A 23,325-nucleotide genomic window follows, 5' to 3' on the forward strand; every position below is an offset into this window, starting at 1 on the left:
TTCCAGGTCTTTGCTATTGTAAACTGTGCTGCAATGAACATTTGAGTGCACGTGTCCATATAGTAGAACAATTTATAATCCTTTAGATATATACCCAGTAATGGGATTGCTGGGTCAAATGGAATTTCTATTTCTAGGTCCCTGAGGAATCGCCACACTGTCTTTCACCAAGGAAGCCACAATCCGCCTCTGTGTACGTCGCCACCTTCGCCACCACCACCACCCGCCAAGCCCAGCCACGGCGAGAGCACCTTCTCAGGTTGTGTCTTTAGTGAAGTGGCCTGGCAGGCTTGCCTGAGCCCACTGGACAGGGTGTCCCTGATGTGGTGAGTCATCACCGTGACATCAGCTGCCTGAAGCAGAGCAAAAAGTTTAAAATGTCTTTTGTTCCCCAGCTCAAAGAATACTTCCCGGCTGCCCTTTGGACTCCTAGTTGTAACCTTTCTTCCTGCCACAGACTGGTTGCCAGACAATGACTGTCCCATTGCCACTCTCACACAGAAAATACTCCAGTCTCTGAGGGGACAAGCACCCTGTCCCACCTCTACTCCAAACCAGAGGACTGCCAGGGTGCCTTCAAGTCTGTCCCTATTTTGCCTTGTGCTTCTTCACATGTTCTTGGGAGTAATTCTTTTTTTTTTTTTTTTTTCAGTTTGTTAGTGAGAATTGGGGATAATTCTATAAAAAATATTCTAGTATACAGGAGGCTGAGGCAGGAGAATTGCCTGAACCCAGGAGGCGGAGGTTGCAGTGAGCTGAGATTACGCCATTGCACTCCAGCCTGGGTAACAAGAGCGAAACTCCGTCTCAAAAAAAAAAAAAAAAATTCTAGTATAAATCAACTTTTCCAATACCAGTTTCTACTATGTCCAGTGCCTAAAGTAACCCCAAAAGATTTGGACAGTTTATTGGGACCTGAGAATAAATAGATAAATAAATAACCCTGAAAGAGGAAACACTTATGAACGTTAGGATACTACCTCAACTGATCTCTACAGCAGCCATGGAATGATGATTTGACCCACTTTACAAACGAAGAAACAGAAATTCGAGAAGGACCAATCACTTGCACAAGTCAGTAAATGCAGTGCTGAGACTAGAGCCGAGGTAATTCTGATTCTTAGCCCAGGGATCTTCCATTCTAACAAGCCTCCTCTGTCATACTCTTCCTTCTGACCACAAAGATTGAATGGAGACTTCTGCTTCTGGCCAACTTGGCATAATAGGGACCAGATTTGTCCTCCACCTTAAGCAACTGGAAAACTGGAAAAGCGATTTTCAACTATAGCTTCAACACTGGATATAGTGCAGTACAGTACAGTGATCCCTGAGAGAGAGAAAATAAAAGAGGTGAGCCCTAAGGTTACTCCAATTTGCCACCTGAGATTTTGAACTGCAAAGCACTGGGGGAGGACCCAGGCAGAGCCTGTAGTAAGTTTGAAGAAGTCAGGGTGGTGACATCACAGGACAGACTGGAGAGTAGATTGCTGCACAGAGAGAATGCCTTGGATTCCTGTCTTCAATCTTCAGCTAAGAGCTGATTGGTACATGTATTTGAGGAAATAATGCAAAGCAGGGAAATGAACTTCTCAAAAGAAATCATCTCTGTAGCTCACACAGAGCTTGCAACACTTGGTGTTTCCATCAGCTAAAGGGAAAAAACCTTTTAATAACGGGAGCATTGGTTAGAACAGGGATCCCCAAACCCCAGCGCTGGTCCATAGTCTGTTAGGAACGGGGCCGCACAGCAGAAGGTGAGCTGCAGCAAGAAAACATTACCACCAGAGCTCCACCTCCTGTCAGGTCAGCAATGGCATTAGATTCTCACTGGAGCACAAACCCTATTGTGACCTGTACATGAAAGAGACCTAGGCTGCACGACAGATCTAAGTTGCATGCTCCTTATGAGACTCTAGCTAATGACTGATGATCAGACGTGAAACAGTTTCATAGTGAAACCATCACCCCCACCACTACCACTCTACCCCCACCCCATCTGTGAAAAAATTGTCTTCCAGGTAACCAGTCCCTGGTGCCAAAACTGTTGGAGACCACTGGCTTAGAATATGCAAAAGAGTATTGTCCCCAGTGTAAACCATGGACTTTGGGTGATAATAGCATGTCAGTGTAGGTTCATCAATTGTAATAAATGTACCTCGCTGGAGAGAGATGCTGATAGTCTAGGAGGCTATGCATGTGCAGAGGCAAGGGGTATATGGGAACTTTTTGTACTTCCTGTTCAAATTTTGCTGTGAATCTGAAATTACTCCAAAAAATGAGATATATTTTTTTAAAAAAGCATATTGCCTCCGTAGTGGAAAAAAAAATAGCCACTGACTAATAGCTGCTCTTATCCTGCCTAAAAACATTAAAAAGCCAGCTTGAAGAGAAGCAAATTGTTTTTAAGTAATTTTATTGAATACCAAACAATACTAAACCAATTTTAACACAAAATGCAAAAGGTCCAGCACTCAATGAGTTACAATGTGCAATGCCTAACACCAAATCACATAATGTTAGGAATAAAGAGAGACAGAAAACTGAGATCCATGATGAGATGGGGAATAAAATAAATCCACTTTAACTGACTTAGAAAGGACACATCAGATGAGAATTAAAAACAATAGGAAGGGAACAGATGACAGAATTTGTAGACAAGAACATTGAATCAAATATAACTATATTCCTTGATTAAAGAAGCCAGGCCGGGTGCAGTGGCTCATGCCTGTAATCCCAGCCCTTTGGAAGGCTGAGGTGGGTAGGCCACTGAGGTCAGGAGTTCTAGACCAGCCAGGCCAATGTGGTGAAACCCCAACTCTATGAAAAATATGAAAAAGAGCTAGGTGTGGCAGCACGTGGCTGTAATCCCAGCTATTCAGGAGGCTGAGGCACAGGAATCACCTGAACCCCTGAGATGAATGTTGCAGTGAGCCGAAATCTCACCACTGCACTCCAGCTTGGGCAACAGAACGAGACTCTGTCTCAAAAAGTAGAATGAAATAAAATGAAGAAGCTAGGGGAAAATATGAAATGATGAGGAGTTACATAGAAGACATTAAAAAAGAGACCTAAATTAAATTTAGATGAAAAATAAAGCCTGAGATGAAAATACACTGGCTAGGATTAACAGCAAATTAGATGCTGCTTAAGAAAGATTAATCAGCTGGGCGCGGTGGCTCAAGCCTGTAATCCCAGCACTTTGGGAGGCCGAGGCGGGTGGATCACAAGGTCAAGAGATCGAGACCATCCTGGTCAACATGGTGAAACCCCGTCTCTACTAAAAATACAAAAAATTAGCTGGGCATGGTGGCGCGTGCCTGTAATCCCAGCTACTCAGGAGGCTGAGGCAGGAGAATTGCCTGAACCCAGGAGGCGGAGGTTGCGGTGAGCCGAGATCGCGCCATTGCACTCCAGCCTGGGTAACAAGAAAGAAACTCCGTCTCAAAAAAAAAAAAAAAAAGAAAGATTAATCAATTCCAACACATGGAAATAAAAAGGAACAAAGGGAAAAAACCGATAAAACAAAAATGGACAGACCATTAGTCAGCTGTGGTAAAATTCGAAAGTAGCTAACACAAATATAACTGGAGTCTTTGAAGAAGAGGATAGAGATAAAAAATAAAACATATGGCCGGGCGCGGTGGCTCAAGCCTGTAATCCCAGCACTTTGGGAGGCCGAGGGGGGTGGATCACGAGGTCAAGAGATCGAGACCATCCTGGTCAACATGGTGAAACCCCGTCTCTACTAAAAATACAAAAATTAGCTGGGCATGGTGGCGCGTGCCTGTAATCCCAGCTACTGAGGAGGTTGAGGCAGGAGGATTGCCTGAATCCAGGAGGCGGAGGTTGCGGTGAGCCGAGATCGCGCTGTTGCACTCCAGCCTGGGTAACAAGAGCGAAACTCCGTCTCAAAAAAATAAAATAATAAAATAAAATAAAATATATATTATATATATCTGATATACATAAGCCATGTATATGATATATATGCCATGTATAATACATATTATATGTCATTATTCAAATTTGCTGAAAACTATAAACATGTAGATGCAAGAAACTAAATGACATAAAACAATACGTAAAAAATAAAACTATACAAGGTCTTATCATAATCAAATTGCTTAAAACCAGTCATAAATAGAAAATCTCAAAAGCAGCCAGAGGAAAAAACATATTATGTACAGAGGAACAAAAATAAGAATCATGACAGTCTTCTTTTAGGAAACAATGTAAGCCAGAAGCCAGTGGAATATCACTTTTTTTTTTTTTTTTTTTTTTGAGACGGAGTTTCCCTCTTGTTACCCAGGCTGGAGTGCAATGGCGCGATCTCGGCTCACCACAACCTCCGCCCTCCGGGTTCAGGCAATTCTCCTGCCTCAGCCTCCTGAGTAGCTGGGATTACAGGCACGCACCACCATGCCCAGCTAATTTTTTGTATTTTTAGTAGAGACGGAGTTTCACCATGTTGACCAGGATGGTCTCGATCTCGTGACCTCGTGATCCACCCGCCTCGGCCTCCCACAGTGCTGGGATTACAGGCTTGAGCCACCGCGCCCGGCCGGAATATCACTTTTAAAACACTTTTTAAAAACAGAACTGTCAACTAGAATCCTACATCCAGTAAAAATATCTTCCAGAAATTACGGTGATTTCTTATACTCATCAAGGTGAAATAATCCACTATACTATCTCTCTTACTGATTGAAACTAAGAAGTTTCAGGCCAGGCGCAGTACTGAGGTGGGAGGATTACTTAAGCCCAGGAGGCAGAGATTTCAGAGCCAAGATCCTGTCCCTCCACTCCAGCTTGGGTAAGAGAGCAAGACTCTGTCTCAAACAACAAAACTAAGAACTCTTGAAAGAATACTGAAAGTCATTACCTGAGTGCTCTAAAGAGAAAACAATAGAATGCGGATTTAGGACCACAGTCCAAACTAAAATAAAACCTACAATGGAGATAACTTTGTATTTTTTCTTCCCACTTTGGGGGACTTGGGTGGAGTTAAGGGCCTTCAGAGCCTGTAGCCAACTTACCTGTTGCAGAGTTTCTGGCAAGGGTCCCTACCAGCTGGCTTCCTTCTACCATTTGCACACAGGATCTCTATCTTGTGTCATAGGCAATGCCAGTGTTCCTGAGGAAGCCCTCAAAAGACTTGACTCTATTCTTCACAGGCTGGATGAAAGGTAGCAGACACCGCTCCTTTCCTGAATCTTCTGCTATAAGTGGATCAGTTCTTCAGCCTGAGCCTGGATTAAGGGATCATGTATTCTAAGATGGGAAAGAAGAGTAAAATGTAAGAGGGAGGCCGGGCACGGTGGCTCACGCCTGTAATCCCAGCACTTTGGGAGGCCGAGGCGGGTGGATCACGAGGTCAAGAGATCAAGACCATCCTGGTCAACATGGTGAAACCTCGTCTCTACTAAAAATACAAAAAATTAGCTGGGCATGGTGGCATGTGCCTGTAATCCCAGCTACTCAGGAGGCTGAGGCAGGAGAATTGCCTGAACCCAGGAGGCGGAGGTTGCGGTGAGCCGAGATCGCGCCATTGCACTCCAGCCTGGGTAACAAGAGCGAAACTCCATCTCAAAAAAAAAAAAAAAATGTAAAAGGGAATGTAGTGAATAATAGGTTATAGGAGTTTCAGAGGAGAGATCTCTTAGAACTCCCATAAGGAACTCCCCAAGTTGAATTCTCCTTTTTTTGTTTTTGAGACAGAGTCTCATCTCACTCTATCACCCAGGCTGGAGAGCAAAGATGCGATCTTGGCTCACTGCAACATCCACCTCCTAGGTTCAAGAGACTCTTGCCTCAGCTTTCTATGTAGCTGGGACTACAGGTGCCCACCACCATGCCAGGCTAATTTTTAAATTTTTAGTGGAGGTGGGGTTTTGCCACATTTGCCAGGCTAGCCTCAAACTCCTGACCTCAAATGATATGCGCACCTCAGCCTCCCAAAGTACTGGGATTAAAGGTATAAACCATCACACCCAGCCCAAGATGAATTCTTCTACACATTGTTTGACTTGCCTTAGGCAGAGGAAATGAAACAGCCTCAGGTTTGTCTGGTTTAACTCTACTTTAAAAAGATACCCTTTTGGTTCCCCACTTTAGCCCAAATACATACATTTTCATACAATACACATCAAGCATTATGCAGTAAATGGCCAAAAAAAAAAAAAAGCCAGGTTAAAAAGTGTCGGGCAGACATCTCTAGTATTAATTGAAAGTTAAAAAGAAAAACCAGTGAAAAGGTCAAGGATAGTATTATTTTGAATGACATGAAGACAAGCCATAACCATTAAGAAAGCAATTTAAACTAAAGTTCTAGCCAGGCACACTGGCTCACGCCTATAATCCCAGCACTTTGGAAGGCTGAGGCGGGTGAATCACCTGAGGTTGGGAGTTCGAGACCAGCCTAACAAATATGGTGAAACTCCATCTGTACTAAATATACAAAAATTAGCCAGTGTGGTGGCATGCACCTGTATTCTCAGCTACTTGGGAGGCTGAGGTGGGAGGATCGCTTGAACCTGAGGAGGCAGTGGAGGTTGCAGTGAGCTGAGATTACGCCACTGCACTCTAGCCTGGGCAATGAACTCTATCTCCCAAAAAAAGGAAAAAAGTAAAGTTCTGAGTAGTAATTTCATTGCTCTATGTGGGATTTCATTGTTTTCTAATTATTGTATAAATATTTCCTATGGTGATATGGTTTGGCTCTGTGTCCCCACAAAAAACTTATGTTGGATTGTAACCCCCAATGTTGGGCAGGGGCTTGCTGGAAAGTGACTGGATCCTGGGAATGGATTTCCCCCTTACTGTTCTTGTGAGGGTGAGTGAGCTCTCACCAGGTCTGCTTGTTTGAAAGGGTAGCACCTCGCTCTTCGCTCTGTCTCTCTCTCCTGTTCTGGCCGTGTGAAGACCATGCCTCCTTCCCCTTCAACTTCCACAATGATAGTAAGTTCCCTGAGGCCTGCCCAGAAGCCCGTACAGCCCCCAGAACCATGAGCCAATTAAACCTCTTTTCTTTATAAATCAGTCTCAGTCTCACATATCAGTCTCAGATATGTTTATAGCAGTGTAAGAGTGGACTAGCCGGGCGTGGTGCTCAAGCCTGTAATCCCAGCACTTTGGGAGGCCGAGGCGGGTGGATCACAAGGTCAAGAGATCAATACCACCCTGGTCAACATGGTGAAACCCCGTCTCTACTAAAAATACAAAGCATTAGCTGGGCATGGTGGCATGTGCCTGTAATCCCAGCTACTCAGGAGATTGAGGCAGGAGAATTGCCTGAATCCAGGAGGCGGAGTTTGCGGTGAGCCGAGATCGCGCCATTGCACTCCAGCCTGGGTAACAAGAGTGAAACTCCATCTCAAAAAAAGAAAGAATGGACTAATACACATGGGTTTCAATGTAGAGTGTGAGCTCTGTGAATCTAACGACAGAGCCACCTATTACCCAATGTAGAGCACCCAGTAATATGTACACATAGAAGTGATTACTCAGTTAATGTATAAAACCCTGTAATCCCAGACCTGGAGTGAACATTTACGGTCATCTACTCCATCTAATGCCTGAATGCCTCCCTGCTCTGCTACTCTTCTAAGTAATTATCTACAGGTCATCTTTAAAACTCTAGTCCTTAGAGTTTCTAGAAAGTGTCAGGGGAAGTTAAGACATACACTGAACAGAAATGGGGTCCAGACCTATCCCCCCTTCAATCAAATATCTCTGCTTTGGTGAGTTTTACACATTTGAGTGTCTATGATTTCATTTCAACAAAGGATTTAAAGAAGTTTTGAATACTATAATCTACCTTATGTGTGAAACCCTCTTAGGATAGGCAATGCTGGTCCTGAGCAGATTAATAATTCATTTTCCACACAACAGCTGCTCAATCATCTATCTACCCAATAGCACTACCAGTTAATACTCCGCCTAGGATAATGCTTTTTTAAAAAAGCTTGGAGAACAAATATTGTATCATGAAGGGCACTTCAGGAAGCTTGAAAATGATCTCTTATAGAAAATGTTAGTCCATTAATGATAATCACCACATCTATAAATGGGAACAAGTATAACCCTAACAGAAAATTGTTGTTCAGGGTTTTATATGCATTCGAGTTGGTTCTAACTACTTACAATTGTGCATTTAATCTTCATAAACCCCTAAGGTAGATACTGTCAGTATTTTCATCTTATAAATGATGTAGCCTAGGTAGATGACATGCAGAAAAGTGAAGTCAATTTGACCAAGGACACACAGATAGAAGCCACATTGCTAGTATTCCAATGCAGGCAGCTGTCTCTATTTGAGACAGCTAGAGACCTAACTATGCCATAGCCTCATTGTGTCTTAGTCTAGTTCTGTGTCTTCTTGTACATTTCTGCTCTTCTTGCACAAATTTTCTCTTTCTTATACCAGCCTGGGCTGCCCCACTTCAAACAGTATTGATTCACTTCCCACAGAGGTACTTCCTTATGAAAGCCTTGCAGCTGTTCTTGGCAACTCAGCCAGTTCCCTCTCCTCAAACTCCAGCTCCTCCTCCAGCACAGATGCTATAAGATCTTTGTTCTATTCACACTCTGAGAAAAGACAGGCATGCCTGCATCAGTGGGAGGCTGGACATGCTGCTGTGGGGTCACTGCCTGCAGCACAGGATGCAGGGTCTATCTGAATGATAAAATTATCCCCAGTACCAGGCTTTACACTGGGATTTTCATATCTTTATTCCTCAATCTCTCAACCACTCCCCGTTTTAGAGATGAGGAAAGAAAAGCCCACAGGCGGATAAAGTAACTTAACAAGATGATTCCATTGAAATAAGGTAAAGTCAGAATTCACATCCCCTGAGGTCTGACTCCAAATCTTTTGTTTGTTTTGTTTTCTTAAAAAAAAATTTTTTTTTTTTTTTTTTTTTGAGACGGAGTTTCGCTCTTGTTACCCAGGCTGGAGTGCAATGGCGCGATCTCGGCTCACCGCAACCTCCGCCTCCCGGGTTCAGGCAATTCTCCTGCCTCAGCCTCCTGAGTAGCTGGGATTACAGGCACACGCCACCATGCCCAGCTAATTTTTTTTTGTAGTTTTAGTAGAGACAGGGTTTCACCATGTTGACCAGGATGGTCTCGATCTCTTGACCTCGTGATCCACCCGCCTCGGCCTCCCACAGTGCTGGGATTACAGGCTTGAGCCACCGCGCCCGGCAAAATTTTTTTTTTAAAGATGGGGTTTCACCATGTTGGCCAGGCTGGTTTTGAACTCCTGACCTCAGGTGATCCACCCACCTCAGCCTCCCAAAGTGCTAGGGTTACAGGTGTGAGCCACTGTGCCCGGCTTGTTTGTTTGTTTTTGTGAGCTGGAGTCTCACTTTGTTGCCCAGGCTGGAGTGCAGTGGCACAGTCTTGGCTCATTGCAACCTCTGCCTCCCGGTTTCAAGCAATTCTCCTGCCTCAGCATCCCAAGTAGCTGAGATTACAGGTGTGCACCACCACACGCAGCTAATTTTTGTATTTTTAGTAGAGACAGATTCCACCATGTTGGCCAGGCTGGTCTCAAACTCCTGACCTCAAATGATCCTCTCACCTTGGCTTCCCAAAATGCTGGGATGACAGGCATGAGCCACCATGCCCAGCCATGCCTTCAAATCTTCAGGCCAATGTACCAAGCCTTACAGCCTCTTAAGTAAAACTTGAACATGAGGGAATGAAATAATGACTTCCTGTGTGTTTGGGAAAATACTAAGAAGTGTAGGACTGATGGTTCTCCTGTTTCAAGAGTCTCAATAATCCCAAAATATTTCCAAGATTTAAACATTTATCTGGATATAACTGGGTAAAACTGTATATGAAGGAGAAAGATCCAAATGAGACAAGCCCAAATGCTAACAGGTGGTGTTTTTTGTTTGTTTGTTTGTTTGTTTGTTTGTTTTTGAGACGGAGTTTCGCTCTTGTCACCCAGGCTAGAGTGCAATGGCGCGATCTCGGCTCACCGCAACCTCCACCTCCTGGGTTCAGGCAATTCTCCTGCCTCAACCTCCTGAGTCGCTGGGATTACAGGCAAGCGCCACCATGCCCAGCTAATGTTTTTGTATTTTTAGTAGAGATGGGGTTTCACCATGTTGACCAGGATGGTCTTGATTTCTTGACCTCGTGATCCACCTGCCTCGGCCTCCCAAAGTGCTGGGATTACAGGCCTGAGCCACCGCGCCCGGCAAAGGTGGTGTTTTAAAGGGAGAAGCAACACAGCATTTGTCATGGTACTGTCACAGTAGGTTTTCAAGAATTATCGTCAGATGACCATCAACTCTATTCAAAGAGGCCAGGTGCAGTGGCTCACACCTGTAATCCCAACACTTTGGGAGACCAAGGTGGGTGGATCACTTGAGCTCAGGATTTTGAGACCAACCCGGGCAGCACAGCCAAACACTGCCTCTACAAAAAAAAAATTTTAACTTAGCCAGGCATAGTGGTGCATTGCCTGTAGTTCCAGCGATTCAGGAGACTGAGGTGAAAGGATCGCGTGGGTCCAGGAGTTTGCGGCTGCAGGGAACCAACACCATGCCACTGCACTCCAGTGTTGATGACAAAGTGAGACCCTGTCTCAAAAAATAAAAACAAATAAAAAACAAAAGTATTTTGGTCAATGTCTTAATATTTTTTTTTTTTTTTTTTTTTTTGAGATGGAGTTTCGCTCTTGTTGCCCAGGCTGGAGTGCAATGGCGCGATCTCGGCTCACCTCAACCTCCGCCTCCTGGATTCAGGCAATTCTCCTGCCTCAGCCTCCTGAGTAGCTGGGATTACAGGCACACACCACCATGCCCAGCTAATTTTTGTATTTTTAGTAGAGACGGGGTTTCACCACGTTGACCAGGATGGTCTCGATCTCTTGACCTCGTGATCCACCCGCCTCGGCCTCCCAAAGTGCTGGGATTACAGGCTTGAGCCACCGCGCCCGGCCCCTTAATATTCTTATTGCTGTAAACCAATGCTATACTGGCATGTTTTCCCCACAGGGGAAGCATGTTAGGTTTTTTTATTTGTTTTTTTAATAGACAAGGTCTAGCTTTGCTGCTCAAGCTGGAGTGTAATGGTGTGATCACAGCTCACTGCAGCCTCCAACCCCCTGGCTCAAGGAATCCTCCTGCCTCAGCCTCCTGAATTGTCGGGATTGCAGGCACATGTCACCACACTCAGTTATTTTGTGTGTTTGTGTGTGTTTTTCTTTTTTTTTTGTGTGTGTGTGTGTGTGTGTGTAAATGGGATCTCACTATGTTGCCCAGGCTGGTCTCAAACTCCTGGGCTAAAGTTATTCTCACACCTTGGCCTCCCAAAGTGTTGGGATTTCAGGCATCAGCACCACACCTGGCCCATGTTGGATTTTCATTTAATTTGAAGACAAGTTTGATATTCATAACTCCTAACCCCTCTCTCCTCTTTACGTGTGAGTTGCTTTGTGTTATAGTCTCTATATACATATTTTGTGCTCCTCACTTGTGATTTTCATTTTAACTCCACAGGCTCTCTTTCCAATTTGTCACAATCACTGAAAGAATTTACATATATATATATATATCTTTAAATACATGTAGTAGCCACCTAATTTGGAATGACTTACAAACTGTTACTATTTTCTATGTTTGAAGCAGTTTTTATGGAACACTAAAGATTTGCATTGACCCCAAGCCACTGGCCTAAGGATATACTCTCAGATGCAGCGTGGTAAAAATCAAGATCATGGGTCTCTGGCAGTCGGTGGTGATCAAAGGCTTTCCTGTGCAATGGGGTTTAGTAGGCTAGAAGCTGAGATTTTAACGACAGGCATAGACAGGCAGAAGAGAAGTGATGCCCTGATGCACCCCCTCACTCCTGTGTATCACCTCCTCCCTGGTTTTGTGAGACTGACACTAGGGAGACTCTTATGGAATATCTGTCTTCTCCCTTCAGCTGCCTGACTTTCCTGGGCTACTGGCCTACATATGTGTAACTGTGGTCACCACCGCTATCATGACAAACTGGAGGAAGGAGGGCCAACAACCTGCACACCCTCCACGCTAACCTGCAACTCTCCTGTGTGGGAGTATTAGTTAGTGAGATGTCTCAAAAGCTATATGATTTCAATCCTTTTACATTTGTTTTTTTTTTGTTTTTTTTTTTTTTTTGAGACGGAGTTTCGCTCTTGTTACCCAGGCTGGAGTGCAATGGCGCGATCTCGGCTCACTGCAACCTCCACCTCCTGGGTTCAGGCAATTCTCCTGCCTCAGCCTCCTGAGTAGCTGGGACTACAGGCACGCACCACCATGCCCAGCTGAATTTTTGTATTTTTAGTAGAGACGGGGTTTCACCATGTTGACCAGGATGGTCTCGATCTCTTGACCTCGTGATCCACCCGCCTCCGCCTCCCAAAGTGCTGGGATTACAGGCTTGAGCCACCGCGCCCAGCCTACATTTGTTATGATTTATTTTAAGGGCTAGCAGGTGACCTGTCCTATAGAATGTCCCATGTGTACTTGAGAGGGAGCGTATTCTGTTCTTGTAAGATGGGGTATTCTAAAGATGTCTGGTATGTTGTGTTGTTTACACCTTTTATTTCTTTATTGATCTTCTTCCTAGTTGCTCTCTTCATTATTGAAAATGTGGTATTAAAGTCTCCATCTACTATTGTTAAATTATCTATTTCTCTCTTCAATTCTTTTTTTTAACTAATAACTTCAATTTTTAATAATGGAAACAATTTTGCCACTCTAGAAACAATGTTAGGGGAGAAAAATCTTTCCTACAAAAATAAACTTAAACCCATCAAAATGATAAATATTGTAACTTTTTACTTCTGCCATTTAAGAAGCTCTCCCACAATACTACTCCTTCATTTAACATCGTTCCTGTCCCATCACACACTGAGGAGAAAACAGTGACAGCAAAGCTTAGATAATTGAACATAATGGCTTATACAATGATTCTTAAAAAGTCTTTGGCCTTAGTGGCCTTTTTTCTTCACTTACACATTAAAAATGCTGCTGCATTAACCAGTGTTTGGGAAAAAAAACCTCAGTCTTCAAGAACCATGAACTGACAGAATTTCAATACAGTAAGCTTCCAAATTACAATTTGTAGTGCACATGACAGTGAGTCAGGTTGTGGTTAAATACAGATGAGGATGCCTAGTTAGACAATCTACTTCAAGTAGTTAAAAAAAAATTCACAGCTACCCATCAGCTACTACTTTATGTTCTAACAGTATCTTAATCTGAGAAACAAATGCCTCATAAAATATCAGTTTACTGAGATGAATAAGTGAAAAAGCAGGGGCCTGATAACAATATACTCAAACCCAGGCCATAGTCTGAGTGGTAAAACCAGCATAAAAATCACAAAGGCATTCCCTGAACAATAAAGGTAACATGCTGGATGACAATATCACTAAAACCTCATCCATGTACTAAAGAGAAGTTACATGCAAAATTAAACAAGAGGTACCACACATATTTGATCACTGCTAATTCTATTCTTTTTTCAACTTTCCTTAAATGCCTAGGAAGATATGGTTGTCTCGGTAGACTGTGTGTCACAGCATAACAACTTAAGTCTGCCTCCAACAAGATGGGTATTCTCTGAAAAGTCAGAAGAGCCACCAAGAGAGGCACAGAAATGCAATAAAAGCACAGTTCACTTTGGCAAAGAACTGAAGCACCTGGGAATTTCAAAAAGAATCCATTAGGTGTCACCAAAGTGCTAACAATTTCTTGGAAATTTATAAACAAAAATATCTCAATGAAAAATAGAATATAAGGCCCCTCTGGAACCACTGCATACATTTCCCTCTGTTCTCCGATTAAACTGCTGCATAAAATGAGGTTATTTAGCCTGTTTTAAGAAAGGTTTCTATTGCACTTGCAATTTCTTTGGTTGGTAATAACAGGTACTTTTATTAAAATATTTCCATAATGAAGCCCTGTTGTGTGGTTAGCTGGGTGTGGGCTTTCCTCCCTTTCTTGGGGGCCCTCCTACTCACAGTCAAGTTGTCCTTTAGAAGTAAAGATTGGGAGGATTGGGCCTTTATTCAAGAGCCCTGTTCTATAATATGTAAGAACAGGTTTCAAAGTAGAAAAGAAAGGGAGAGGGAGAGGAGAGAAAAGGGGGAAGAGAGGGAGGGAGGGAAGGAAGAGGAACAAGGCAGGGTGGGGAGGGAGAAAAAAGGGAAGAAAGAAAAAGAAAAGGAGGAATAAAAGGTAAGTGAGTGATGGTCACAAAAGTTTACTTGATAAATATCCTAGCTAACAATCAAGGGAAAAACAGTCGCCTCTACCGAAATTCCATCTCAACGTTGAAAACCACCTCTGGGGGGTACAATATATACTGTATGTAATTTAACAAGAGTTAGCACATGGTCACTGTCCTGTCTCTGCAGAGAAGCTACACCGATGAGACCTTCCACTAGAAAAGGGCAGAATTAGCGGGTCTGTTCCAGCTGGATGAGGACCACGTCAGCCCAGGGTGGTAGGCTCCCCCCGCCTGATTCTCTGTTCCATCTGCTGCAGAGTTCATGGGTCCCTCTGCTCGTTCTAGCTTCTGCCTCTGTTTCCACATTTTACCCACAGGAAACCAAGAGATCCTCAAATGGCATTAACATCTCAACACTGAATGCTTTTAACACGGCTATCCATGTAGATGTTTACAGTTTTTCCCTCCGCCCAGTCTAAGGCCTTTGTCAGAGCTATGAGTTCTGCCTTTTAGGCAGAGGTTCCATGTGAAAGAGCCTGGGCCCAGACAGCTCACTCTAGGGTGACTATGGCTGCCCCGGCATACCTGACTCCATCAACCATGAAACTGCTGCCATCCGTATACAGTACCTCCTCTGGGTTCTGCAGGGGGACGTCAGTGAGGTCCGGTCGAGCTGCGTGGAGGACATCCATTGCCTGTTGGCAATCATGTATGGGCTCCTCCGGCTTGCTGTCTGGTAGCAGTGTGATATTGTGCTGGCCTAGAGCCAGAACCAGAGCAAAACTATTTTATAAAATGCAAAACTGTTTTTAGATAAGTTGAAATGGCTGCCCCATTCTCCTCACAATAACTGCTAGCCTTGGCTACTATAAATAAAACTGCTAGTTTGCTTTGCAAACTAGCCACTAGGTAAAGCTGCTTACCTTTTCTTATCAGTAACTGCCAGAATTGCTAGCCTTTGCTTACCGGCAATTGCCAGACTAAGCAGCCCAAGCTAGTTCCATCCTGGCTCCTGTGACTTGTAATAAGTAACTAAGGTCTGTGATTTCCACCTTAACCAGATAATGTGTAAACAAATGTTTATCTTGACTTCTGTAAACCACTTAAGTAACAAACGGAATGACAAAAGTCCCCTGGCCCTTGGAATGTCCGGAGACCCCCACCCTCATCTCTGCCCAGGAGGTAATTTACAGAATCCACTAGCCCTCGGAATGTCTGAAGCCTTTTCATCCCCATCCCCGCCCCTCACCCCACTCCCAAGGTGGTTTTTCGGGTATAAAAAATCGTGGCACCCTCCTTTTGCCACCACAGGTTGGAGAGACGTGAGTCCTCTGTGGTCGCCGGCATAATAAATGACCCTGCAATCTGGCACAATTTTGTCTTGTGATAACTTTCTACGCTCCGGTCAAATACAACAGCAGCGTGGGTTTAAAACTGTAGCTTTTAAAAATTTTATGCGGGTCTGGTCCAAAAGTAAGGCCTGGTATTGAACTATGCAGGCATTTGACATCCATTTTCCCGGAGCTCCATGGAGTCGTGACTCCATCGCGTGGGGTGTTACTAAATTTAACTCCTGCCCCAAGGTTAGTTTGTCTGCCTCCTTGACTAACAGGACTGTAGCTGCCACCGACCTCAGACAAGCTGGCCACCCAGAGGTTACGGAATCAAGTCTTTTTGAAAGGTAGGTGACTGGCCAGGACGATGGTCCCAACGACTGGGTGAGCATCCCCTTAGTGATTCCCTGTTTTTCATGCACAAACAACCGGAAGGGTTTAGAGATGTCTGGCAAGGCCAAGGCTGGGGCCATAGTCAGGGCCGTCTTGAGCTTGTCAAAAGCCAGTTGCTTTATCTCTGTCTATATCGAAGGCTGATTTCCTCCGGAGCAGGCATACAGGGGCTTGGCTATCTGTGAATCCCCAAATCCATAGCCTGCAGTACTCTACTGCCCCAAGGAATTCTCGAACTTGGCGTTTCATGGTGGGGGTGGGTATTTGCAGCACCGCTTGGACTCGGTTAGGTGCCAGTGTCCAGTTGCCCTTCTCTGTGATATAGCCCAGGTAAGTAACTTTTGGATGGCAGAGTTCAGCCTTTTTAGCTGAGACCGTGTAATCCAAAGTCTGTAGGGTCTTAATAATGACTGGGTGGTCTCTTTACAGGCCTTCTGGGTTTTTGTAGCCAAGAGTAAGTCATTCACGTCTTGGAGTAGGGTGCACTCAGGTAACTCAGCTCGGAAGGTGGCAAGATCTTGGCTAAGTGCCTCATCAAACAGAGTAGGGGGGGTTTTGAACCCCTGAGGCAGTCTTGTCCAAGTGAGTTGCCCTGAGACCCCAGTATTGGGGTCAGTCTATTCAAAAGCAAATATGGGCTGGCTAACAGGAGACAGTGAAATGCAAAAGAATGCATCCTTGAGATCCAAGACAGTGTAATGGTGGTGTTCTCGGCCCAAGAGACTTAGGAGAGTGTACGGATTTGGAACCATAGGGTGGACACTTTCCACTCATTTGTTTACCTCCCTTAAGCCCTGTACAGGTGGACAGTCCTTTGCACCTGGCTTTAAGACCAGGAGTAGCCAGGCGCGGTGGCTCAAGCCTGTAATCCCAGCACTTTGGGAGGCCGAGGCGGGTGGATCACGAGGTCAAGAGATCAAGACCATCCTGGTCAACATGGTGAAACCCCGTCTCTACTAAAAATACAAAAAATTAGCTGGGCATGGTGGCGCGTGCCTGTAATCCCAGCTACTCAGGAGGCTGAGGCAGGAGAATTGCCTGAACCCAGGAGGCGGAGGCTGTGTTGAGCCGAGATCGCGCCATTGCACTCCAGCCTGGGTAACAAGAGTGAAACTCCATCTCAAAAAAAAAAAAAAAAAAAAAGACCAGGAGTAATGGGGCATTCCAGGGGGACATACAGGTAGTAAGGACCTCTCCTTTTAGGAGTCTGGCTATATGTGGAGTAATTCCCCGTCTGGCTTCCTGGTTCATGGGATATTGTCGTACCTGGACTGGAGTTGCTGTTGCCAATAGCTGTACCACGACTGGGGTATGGTGACTTGCCAAGCCTGGGGAACTTGTCTCGACCCACACTCCAGGTACATTCTCTTGGAATTGGCGGAGGAGGTCTGATGTTGGTGGTTGATCTGTCTCTGAGGATAAAGTTTTCTGCAAGAGATACTCATCTGACAGAGCATCTATGTGATGAAGGTGATGAAGATTTGTCGAGGTGGCCCTGATGCCAATGGAGGAGGACTTGAGAGGCAAGCCTGACTCTCACAGAAAGAAATATTTGCTTGAAGTTTGTGAAGTAAGTCCCATCCTAGGAGTGGGTACGGACACTCTGGAATGACTAAGGAGTGGGTGACGGTGCCGTTCACCAGATTAACGAATTGGTTGGTGGTCCAAGGGCTTGTTGTGGTTTTTCCTATGGCCCCATGGATAATTGTTTTTCTACTGGATAGTGGTCCTAGAGGCTGAGTAAGGACCAAGTGGGCCATCCCAGTGTTGAATAAGAAGCTGACAGGTTTGTCCCCAACTCTTAAAGTAACACTGGGCTCTTGGGGGCTTAGTAGATAAGAAACCCAGCCCCGTCAATCCTGACCTTCTAAATTGAGGCTAGCCCTCAGTGGATTTTCCTGAGCGATTACTCCTCTTTTTCTCTTGGGGCACTCATTCTTTCTAATTTTTTCTGCTTTACAGTACGCACATTGGTTTCTTCCTAATGGGGCCAGGGACCCCGGGGGCCCTTTTACAAGGCCCCCTGCCCTCGTGACATGACTTGTGTCTCCTGAAGGGCTGCTATTACTGCCTTAGTAACTTTTTTGTTTTGTATGGCTTCAGGAGTATCCCTGTTATTAAAAACTTTATCTGCAATTTCCAGCATTTGGGTCAAATTTATTCCCTGGAATCCCTCTAACTTCTGTAACTTTCTTTTAATATCTGGAGCTGACTGGGAAACAAAAGCCAGATTGATGGTCCACTGATTTTCCAGAGCCTAAGGGTCAACAGAACTGTAGATGCGATAAGCGTCTTGTAGATGGTCAAGGAAGACAGCCAGCGACTCCTGCAGACCCCGAGTTACAGTCCCTGCCGTGGACAGGTTAGTGGGCTTGTGAGCCGCTCCCCTCACCCCTTCCAAAAGATACCGGTGAAAAGTGTTCAGAGCCTGGTGACACCCCCAAGGTGTTGGGGTCCAATTGGGGTCAGGTAGAGGGAAAAACCTTTTTAATTTGGTCCCCCATTTTTTTTCCTACTGTTCCTTGCCCTGGACCTTTGATGGCTTTCAGGGCTTCTTGTCTAATTTTGCGTCTTTCCTCTGTGGTGAACAGAATCAGTAATAACTGTTGGCATCCCCCAAGTGGGACGATGAGTCTGGGGTACAGATTCTAAGAGCCCTGTCAAAGCCTGGTGCTTCTCAGAGAACAGGGGATGTTGAGCTCCATTGTAAAACCCCACCACCGCCACCGCCACCGCCAGTTCCCCAGCCTCCCAGCATGACCCCTCCCAGGGAACTTTCCATCTCAGCAGGTTCCTAACCCTCCCCCTCTCACCATCTTAGCAGTTCCCCAGCCCCTTCCCTCCTGCACAGCCCCTCACACTGGGTGCATCTCTGCTGGCTTGCAGGCCATAGAAATCCCCTTTGCCATGCCACAGGCGCTGCCAGTTTGGGGTTCAGCCCTGCAGCTTTTCTCTTGCTTTTAATAAAGCTCGTGCCAGCACTTGGCGTTTTGGCCCTCTCTTTGATTTCTATCACCTTCCAGTTATATAAGACACTTGACAAGAAGGGGATGTGAACAAAGAATGGGCGACCCCGATTGTCTTCTCCTGTTGGGTGCGCCTCTTGGAGAGGAAGGACCGCTGGTGGGTGCGCAGCTCCGCTGCGGGTGTGCGGGGTGGGGGGGAAGGTTTGCTTACTAGTACTGTTGAGGGGGGTGCTGAGGCCCCGGTTCAGAGGGCCTTGTGTAGAGTGGTGGTAATTCCTGATCCTCTGCTGGGGTGGGGAGAATGGCTGGCCCACAAGGGACTTTCTTTGGGCTGGCTAACCTGACCCGAAGTCTATCCTACTTTATGCAGCACTTTAGCCATGGGGGAAGCCGTTGGATTAAACTCAACCATTGGTTGATGTATGAAAACTGCTCAGGGTATCCAGGAGTTTCTGCAACCATTTTCCATACAGCCTGGGTAATTTTGGGGTCGTAGGTCCCAGTATCTGGCCACCCAACTCCAAAAGACGGCCATTCAAGCTCACACAAAGAGCAGAGTTTTCCAGGGGTTAATTATTTCACCCCAAATTGGCCTGAGAACACAACCTTGAAGCTGGCCGTCATGCATTGGAGGGGGTACAAGGCCGGGAGCCAGACGACCCCATTTGTGGGTTTTTTTTTTTTATATGCCAAATTTCCCCCAAGAGATTTCACTAATTTAAAACTGGCTTGGCCGGGCGCGGTGGCTCACGCCTGTAATCCCAGCACTTTGGGAGGCCGAGGCAGGTGGGTCACGAGGTCAAGAGATCGAGGCCATCCTGGTCAACATGGTGAAACCCTATCTCTACTAAAAATACAAAAAATTAGCTGGGCATGGTGGCACGTGCCTGTAATCCCAGCTACTCAGGAGGCTGGGGCAGGAGAATTGCCTGAACCCAGGAGGCAGAGGTTGCAGTGAGCTGAGATCGCGCCATTGCACTCCAGCCTGGGTAATGAGTGAAACTCCATCTCAAAAAAAAATAAATAATAAATAAATAAATAAATAAATAAATAAAACTGGCTTCACGGAGAATTTAAAACCAACAACCTTGCAGTTGCAAATGCTGCACCCTGAGGCGGTGTGGTCTGCCTGATAGCCAGGTGGGTCTGGCAGCCAGCAGAAAAAAAACTTTTTTTGCGTCACTTTAAAACAAAGCTCGCAGCTGCTGGGCTGGCTGAGAGTTCCCCACCCCCGTGGCTTTTGGTCACTTTGACACAGGGACCCTAAAAACATTAAATTCCGCCGGGCGCGGTGGCTCAAGCCTGTAATCCCAGCACTTTGGGAGGCCGAGGCGGGTGGATCACGAGGTCAAGAGATCGAGACCATCCTGGTCAACACGGTGAAACCCCGTCTCTACTAAAAATACAAAAAATTAGCTGGGCGTGGTAGCGCGTGCCTGTAATCCCAGCTACTCAGGAGGCTGAGGCAGGAGAATTGCCTGAACCCAGGAGGCGGAGGTTGCGGTGAGCCGAGATCACGCCATTGCACTCCAGCCTGGGTAACAAGAGCGAAACTCCGTCCCAAAAAAAAAAAAAAAAAAAAAAAAAAAAAAAACATTAAATTCCTTTCTCCTTATCTTTCTTCTTGATCTCTCTCTCTCTCTCCTCTCTCTCTCCCTATTTCTGTCTCCCCTCTCCTCCTTTCTCGTCTCTCCTCTCTGTCTACTCTCTCTCTCTTTTCTGTCTCCTCTCTCTTCTTCCCCTCTCTTACTTTCTTGTCCTCTCTCCTCTCCTGTCTACTTTCTCTCTCTCTCTCTTTTTTTTTTCTTTACTCTTTGTCTCCATCTCCCGATAGTGACGTAGACATAAAGATGAGAACAGTACATACTGGGAAGTAACAGAGGGGGAAGGAGGGAGGGAGGAGTACATTGCCTACAAAACTACCCATTGTATACTATGCTTTCTATCTGGGTGATGGGATTATCTGTGCCCAAACCTCAGCCTCACACAATGCATCCATGTAACAAAACTGCACACACAGCCCATGAATCTAAAATTAAAATATTGCCTTTGGTAACCATTTTTAAAATAAATTTATGGCATATTTCAAAGAATATTTTGAACCAATTATACTTTTTCCAAAATTTTACTTTGAAGAATATCAAAAGTTACAAGAATATTCATATTTTACCTATACAATAAATAACTTAGATTGAATAATTGGGAGTTTCTTTGCACCATTAAATTTGAAGTCTTAATGCTATTTTATTTTGAAAGATTTTTCTGAAAACAATTCATTGACTACTTGAAAAAGTTAAGACTATTTTCAAAAATATGATTACCAAAAATATATATTATTACAGCTGTTCAACTTAATCTAAGGTAGATTAGGAAGCATTGATTCCTGTGCTCATTAACTAATAAGATTTTATGAAATGATTTTTAACATGGGCCACAGTAAGTAAGTAGCAGGAGTGTGGTTGGGCACACATCCCTCCTCGCTTGGCCCACAAGAAGGTTTCAGGGTGCTAGGAGCAACATGTCCAGGTGTACAGAGGCTATCATAAGAGAAGAAGGGCCAGGGTCCTCGGTAATCCAGGACACAGGGCCTGGCCTCATAGGGAAGTCCAAAAGGAACAAGACCAACAGGAACTCCCCTGTGAACCAAGCCAACCTAGATCCAGCTGTGTTGATTACCTTCACCATGAGGGAGGAACGTAGCCTGAGGAGCTGTGGGTGGTCTCAGAAGGACAGAATCAAAAGAAACTTTCGTAGGATGTGGACTGTGATTGGGTGATCTGGGCGAGTGTCTGACAGTGTAGGGGCGTCGCTCTAAGTTGGATGCCTTCTGATGGAGAAGGCTTTTTTTTTAATTGTTCCATATCTCAATGTATCTTCTCTAGAAGAGGGCAGCCAGCCGATGGCCAGGAAAAAGCTGTTACTGAGAATGAGGTGGATGTCACTCATTTTAACCAAGTCAGTGAAGTGTCTGGTATTTTGGGGGGTGGTGCAGTGTTCTTGAGTTTCTCTTTACTTGGAAAATCTTGTAAATGGCCCTCACCTTGTCTTGCTTTATCAAGGTGTCAGGTGAACCTTGTCTGGTATCGGGTATCTGTGACACCTTCTGTGAGTGCCAGGCCCCCTTCTACATATCAGGGGCTGCTCTTTTTTGATTTCCTCCCACCAGGAAAGGAAGCATGAGAGGGAAATTTTTAATTTAAGAGCTTTAAAAAATCAATTCAAAAGTACAGATCTTTTAGCAAACCCACTCCATGTATAAAGGAAAAAGTAAATCAAGAGAGTGACGTGCCTTGTGCATGTAGGAGTGAGGGATGACTTCACATTACCCTGTGAAGGTTCACTGAAAATCAACTATCAAAGGCAGATAAATAGGTGAAAAGACACACACATTTATGTAATCACAGTTTCACATGACACAGAAACTTTCAGAATGAAGGCTCAAGGATACAGGGGAAACTGTACATTTTTATTCTTAAGTTCAACGGAGTATGGACAGTAGTGTAGAAATAGGGTTGGATGAAGAGAGTATGATCTACTGCTAATACCCTGGGTGGGGAAACCTAGCCAGGCCTGTCTGCTTAGATTCTTTTTGGCCTCTGAACAGCATCCCTTCCTTCTAGGTTTGGGGAAAGGAACCACTCTGTAGTGGGGGCTCCTAATCCACAGCAAAACAAAGTAGGTTAGCTAATTTCTTTATGGCCAGTATTTCTTGCTTGGTTTAGTTTTAGAGACAGGGTCTCTCTCTCTCTGCACAATGAGTGCAGGCTGGAATGCAGTGGTAAGATCATGACTCACTGAAGCTTCAGCCTTCCCAGGCTCAGCTGATTCTCCCATCTCAGTCTCCCAAGTAGCTGGGACTACAGGTGTGTACCAGCCTAATTTTTGTAATTTTTTTTTGTAGAGACAGGGTTTCACTATGTTGTGTGGTCAATTTTCACACAGGTACATGAGGGAAAAGAACTAGAGTAATATTTTTAGGTACTAGGGCTGGTTTTAAGGAAAACAGGTCTGGAATTCTATAACCTGCACTGGGAAAGGAAGATTGTAATTTCCTTTTTTTTTGGAGATAGAGTTTTGCTCTTGTTACCCAGGCTGGAGTGCAATGGCGCGATCTCGGCTCACCGCAACCTCCGCCTCCTGGGTTCAGGCAATTCTCCTGCCTCAGCCTCCTCAGTAGCTGGGATTACAGGCACGCGCCACCATGCCCAGCTAATTTTTTGTATTTTTAGTAGAGACGGGGTTTCACCATGTTGACCAGGATGGTCTCGATCTCTTGACCTCGTGATCCACCTGCCTCTGCCTCCCAAAGTGCTGGGATTACAGGCGTGAGCCACCGCGCCCGGTCGGAAGATTGTAATTTCTATGGCTAGCCTCGGTAAGGAGAATGAGTGGTCAGATACATAAGGGCAAGGGAA

Source organism: Sapajus apella, unplaced genomic scaffold (genome assembly GCF_009761245.1).
Source record: "Sapajus apella isolate SASKATOON/1434 unplaced genomic scaffold, GSC_monkey_1.0 scaffold308, whole genome shotgun sequence".
NCBI classification, from domain to species: Eukaryota; Metazoa; Chordata; class Mammalia; order Primates; family Cebidae; genus Sapajus; species Sapajus apella.